This window comes from Lycorma delicatula, chromosome 13 (genome assembly GCF_047948215.1).
Source record: "Lycorma delicatula isolate Av1 chromosome 13, ASM4794821v1, whole genome shotgun sequence".
Taxonomy (NCBI): domain Eukaryota; kingdom Metazoa; phylum Arthropoda; class Insecta; order Hemiptera; family Fulgoridae; genus Lycorma; species Lycorma delicatula.
The window spans coordinates 20,023,349-20,029,176 of NC_134467.1; the positions used below are offsets into that span (position 1 = coordinate 20,023,349).

The 5,828-nt window shown below is 27.4% G+C and overlaps 1 pseudogene; it reads right to left on the reverse strand.

The window, feature by feature from the left end:
• Nucleotides 1-4,474: 4,474 nt before the first annotated feature.
• LOC142334029 (malate dehydrogenase, mitochondrial pseudogene) lies at nt 4,475-5,509 on the reverse strand (annotated as a pseudogene).
• Nucleotides 5,510-5,828: the final 319 nt, after the last annotated feature.

Genomic DNA, 5,828 nt, shown 5'->3' on the forward strand with positions numbered 1-5,828 from the left:
ATTGGTCATCAGCTTTTTTTTTTTTTTTGATTCGGTATAAGTGAAATTTGAAAAGTATCTTTTGTTAGCTGATGAGTTTGAACACCGATGGAAATCAACCCATCCTGAAGACTAATGTAATCAGGTATTGAGGGTCTAAAAGATGACCTCTGGTAAAGCCCATCAGGGCTAGTAACGGAAGAGGTAGTATGACTACCGGGATTGTCACAAGGGTATTTCTACTACGGGGTCAGGATGGATGTTGGATTGTCTCTCCTTCAAGTCAATTATAGCTATTGAACATATCTATTCATCATTCTGAGGCAACAGATAGTAGATATTTGCATCAAAAAAAAAAAATTATAAAAACTAAACATAACTTTTAACTATTAAAATACATTTATCAAAACCGTTCATTTCTCTTGAATTAAAGATCCTTAACTAATAACTATGTAAAATTTTACTACTCACCTATTATTAAAAATCAATAAACAGTAAATAAGTGAATAAATATATATATATATATATATATATATATATATATATCAGTTTGCACCCTTTTTAGGAATGAACAAAATAAAATATCATCATCACAGATTAAAAAATAAATTAAATGAATTGATTGATCAATTCAGCATAATAATTTCTAATTTTTTATCAGTCACTAAATCCATACAATTTTCTTATAATACAATACATGCAGAGTTCATGATCACAATAATAATATTTTATATTGGTATTACTGACTCATTTACAATCTAAACTATATATATATATATATTAAAAAATCTTTACAGATATGTACATATACAATGAAGTAATATTATGATTCCAGACAATGAATGAACAAATGGTCATATAAATAGCAATTAATTACAGTTACATAAAATATATAAAGAAAAAAATATTTAAAAAAAAATTACAAAAAAAAGAAAATTTTTTCAGTAATCTTACTTAAATAAATATTAAAACATAATGCTTCAATGTTAGATAGTTAAAACATTATACATATATATATATATAATACAATAACATTAACATAAATTTAAAAAAAATTAATAAAATCAATTTTTAAAGATATAATATTTTTTTTTTAATTTAACGATTAAGCTTTTAATAAATAAGTAAATAATAATCATTTTAACAAATGTTTATGTATATTAATTGTTAAATAAACAGTAAAAATAATAATGTATTAGTTAGCTAGTTGTATTAAAATATATAAATGATCTTTCTGAATGATTGTATTTTTTATTTTAAAAAAAATATGTGACGATAGATTTTTTATAATTTATATGAATTTCTTATAGTAATTTTATGAATTAAAAAAAAAGAAAACCACCAAAAATTACTATAATGAAACCAATTTCTAATAATAGATATTGTGAAATAAAATTAAAATAAGAACTAAATGCTTATTTTAGAATTCTAAAGTTACCTCATTAAGATGCGTATGAAAATAAAATTTTATTTTATTTAATATATATATATATATATATAATTAAATTTATTACAATATTGAAACCACCAGATAGAATCAATTAAAAGTAAGAATACTTACCACTGGAGCGCTTTTGAAGCTTTCACTTCATCATCGATAATTTAAAATTATAAATTACTCGACTATTATATCAGCTTATCATACTTTGTCATTTACAATTAAAGCTCTCCTTTGTATACTATATGACAGTGAATGACAATTCTGAATATGATAGCAGTTCTACCAATTTATATAACAAACTATCATATTCTCTTTATTTATTCATGAATTTAGATTTGTTTTAAAATTTACTGATAATAATTTTCAAGTACATTGATTTCCCTATTATTGTTATTTATTTCCATAATTTCTAAATTATTGAATATATTTGTAATCAGTTACATTTTAAAAACTCATTATTTCCCCTTTTATAATTAAAATGTACTGAAAAATCCCCTAATATAAAATCTGGTGGACTTAAATACAAGTTGACATAAAAAAATGGCAATTTTAGAACTTCTCTGTGCACCTTCTAAACTATCATTGGTTTTGTAAAACTTTTTTTTTTGTGAAAGTATGCTGATCATTCCACTGTTCCATGATGACTGAGTGGCAAGGTTGCCTCTCCATGAAGCAATGCTGCCAACTGTACATCGTTGCCACTATGCATTTCAAAGTACTCATTTTTTTGTGTTACCTTTTACATATGATAACATTAACTGCATTTTATTTTATATATACCATAAAATTCAAGTTAATTATTAACTTTGTTATTTTGAAAAATATACTTTAAAGGTTTATCTGGTTTATAAGAAATATATTTATTATTATTAATAGATTGGTGATTTTTTTTTAGTGTTACAATTTTGATATTTAGATGTAATATATATATTATTATTATTATGCTTTTACAGCCAACATGGGACCACTTAAGTCAATTTTAGTTAGATCTTTTCTGAGAAAAGCGTGTTATTTTACTCTTCCGAGCTGCCCAGTATTTCTTCATCCGTAAACACCCTCTTCATTGTATTTTGTCGTTTGTCTGTCTTTTGTTTAAATCTAATGCTTTTGTCTTTTAGCTTTGTAATTTTTCCAGTTTTATTCTGTAGGTCAGTCAGGGAAATTCCCAATTCTTTCATATCTTCTCTAATTTCTTTGATCCATCGTACTTCTAGCTTTTGGAACCAGATATATATATATATATTCATTTTTGTTCTTAAGGACAGTGTTTAAACTTGAATATTTCATGATTATACAATTGTAAGTTGTTTTCTACTTCTTTTTCTCTTCATTCATTGACTGTGTTCTTGTTTCCTTTGTTCTGACCACTTTGCTTGTGTTTTCTTCTTTTCTTTCACTTCAAATTTCATGTTCATAATTTTGTTTCTAACTTTTCTTCTTTCTCCCATCATTTCTATGTAGATTCGTGCTTGTCTTAGGTCCTCTTGTATTTCGTGATGCCGGACTGATTTTCTTGATTGAGCCGTTCACTAAATCAAACATCCTCTTCGTGAGTCTGTTGTTGTTCATTCATTGTATTTGCCCACAGAATGTAAGTCTGCAATTTCTGATCATGTCTGCAAGTGCATCAATTTGTTCATATAATTCCCTGGTTAGTCTCTTCATACATATGACATTTCTATGTACTGTTAACAAAGATTTTTCTAAGAATTTTCCATTCTATTTTTTTTCTGTTTTTGTGATGCCTAATGCTCAAATTCTGGTAGTTTCTTATGCGTACAGTGCCTCTGGTAGTACAACTGTCCTGTAGTGTCTGAGTTTTGCCTGACTTGAAATAATTTGCTTGTTATATTACGACAATTTGAAATGTAAATATATATTTAGGAAAGTTAGGTTTAGTTTTAAAATTATTATTATTTGTGATTTTAAGTGTGTTTTACCAGACTTATTTTTGTTATGTAACCATTTATATTTGCAATGGCTTAAATGTATTTGATTTCTTTATTCATTTTAATCTGTTTTTATTTGTGTATATAAATGCTCTATGGATTATATTTTTATAATTATTTGTTTTGTGCGTCCAAGATGTGTTTGATGATTTGTGATTTTGTATAGATTATCTCATTAAGTTTTCTATAAACATCGGTTACAATGTTGTTGTTTATTATTTCAATTCTTATATCTAGGCAGTTGATACTGCGATTTATTCCAAGTTCAGGTGTAAATTAAAAATTTTTATTATACAATTTGATTTATTTTTTAAAATATTACGTCCGTTTTTTTTATATTTCCATTTTACATTACTAACATGTTATCAACCTATATCACCCGTAATGATATAGCATGCATATATATATAATGTTGTACCCTATTATTTTTTCTAAGTAATATTTTTTATTATATCTATAGTATTACTTATGGATATATTCATCTACATGTTTGATATATCGAAGGAAACCAATTTGTGTGGTTTTTAACTTCAAGATTATTTATTATAGTTGTAAATCATTTTTTATATGGTACGTGTACAGAAGGCCTACTTTATTTCTTAATATTTTATTAATTACTTTTGTTATGCAGTAAGCTAGTGCAGTTTTAAAATTAATAAGTTGGAATATTACGATTATGAATTTTTAAGTTATCCTGTTACATTCGGAGCAGTTGGTTTAAAGGGTAGAGACATGAATGATATTTTATATCATTATTGTAATTAGAGTTTATTTGTTGGGTCGTTTATATAAAAGACCCAAGATTACGAGCTGTAAATATTGTTTACGGTATAAACAACAGATAAACAATAAATAAGATACTGAAAAGTAACTTAATCATATCACACTAATACTTGGTACATGTCTGTAATTTCTTACAAACAAAAATGCTATAAACAAGAAAAATTCAAACAACTCTTAATTGCTTATTAGATCTTTAATGATCCACCAAGCAGTTCTGTTAATATATTAAAATACATTATAAAACCACTTTACATCTAACATAATCATTATTATTTTGAAAATTAATTTAAAAAAAAATTTTTTATAGAACTTTATAAAAGCATTAACATTCATATTTGTTTACAAAGTCCTCACCCTTTTGAATATTTTTTTTTAATTCCGGAATGGCTGCTTTCAATAATTCTGTTTCAAAGTCAGTTAACTTTCCTAAACCAAGATTTTCGGCAACACCTTTAGGTCCAAAAACAATAGGAGTCGAAAAATATTTTGCTTCAGTAACGTCTGATTTGACGTAGGCACATTCGGTAACACATTCTCCTTTCAATCCACGGCACAACGCAAATGCAAATCTAGCACCGGCATATGCCATTGAAAGTGTAGCTGAACCGGCTCCTGCTTTAGCTTTGACTATTTCGGTACCAGCTTCCTGAATTCTTTTAGTGAGAGCTTTTAATTGATCCTTAGGAAACTTAACGGTTGGTTCTGCCTGAGAGATAAGTGGAATAATTGTTTTACCAGAGTGTCCTCCGATGACAGGAACATTTACACAGGCAGGATCAAGACCCTTGAGTTCAGCGACAAATGTATTGGCTCGAACAATATCGAGTGTTGTAACTCCAAAAACTCTGTTAGGATCGTACACACCGGCTTTTTTTAATACTACTGAAGCGATCGGAACAGTACTATTTACAGGATTAGAGATGATTGCGATTAAAGCTTTAGGAGCGAATTCAGCTACTGCTTCAACAAGATCCCGAATTATAGAAGCGTTTGTGTTGAATAAATCATCTCTTGTCATGTCAGGTTTTCTAGGCACACCAGCGGGAATAATTATCAACTTGGCACCCTGTAATGAGTCTTTTAGTTGACCTGGTCCGACAAATCCTTTAACTCTACTTTTTGTTTCTATATGGCTGAGATCAGCTGCTACTCCGGCAGTATGAACGATATCATATAGTGATAAATCGGTAATAAGTGGTGACTGCTTCAGCAATAAAGATAAGGGTTGGCCGATACCACCGCTTGCACCGCAAACAGCAACTTTTACATTGGACTGGTTTGAAGTAGAAAATGTATTTGACAATTTTTGTAGTTCAAAAACCAACTTGGACTTGTTTCTGATAATGGAGGAAAACATGTTTACATGAAGAACAGCACGAGTACACGCAACACAACTCAAAACCAAAAAACCTAAAAAAAAAATATATATGTATATTACATTTAAATATCAAAATGGTAACATTAAAATAATCCACCAATGTATTTCAAAAAGTAAATATACTTCTTATAAACCAGGTAAACTATAAAGAATATTTTTCAAAATAAAATAAACTTGAATTTTGTGGTTTATATAAAATTAAATGCAACAAATGTGATCATATATATTTAGCTAAAACCACCAGATCTCAAAACAGGTTTTCAGAACACTTTAATAATTACTATAAAAGAAAAAATTA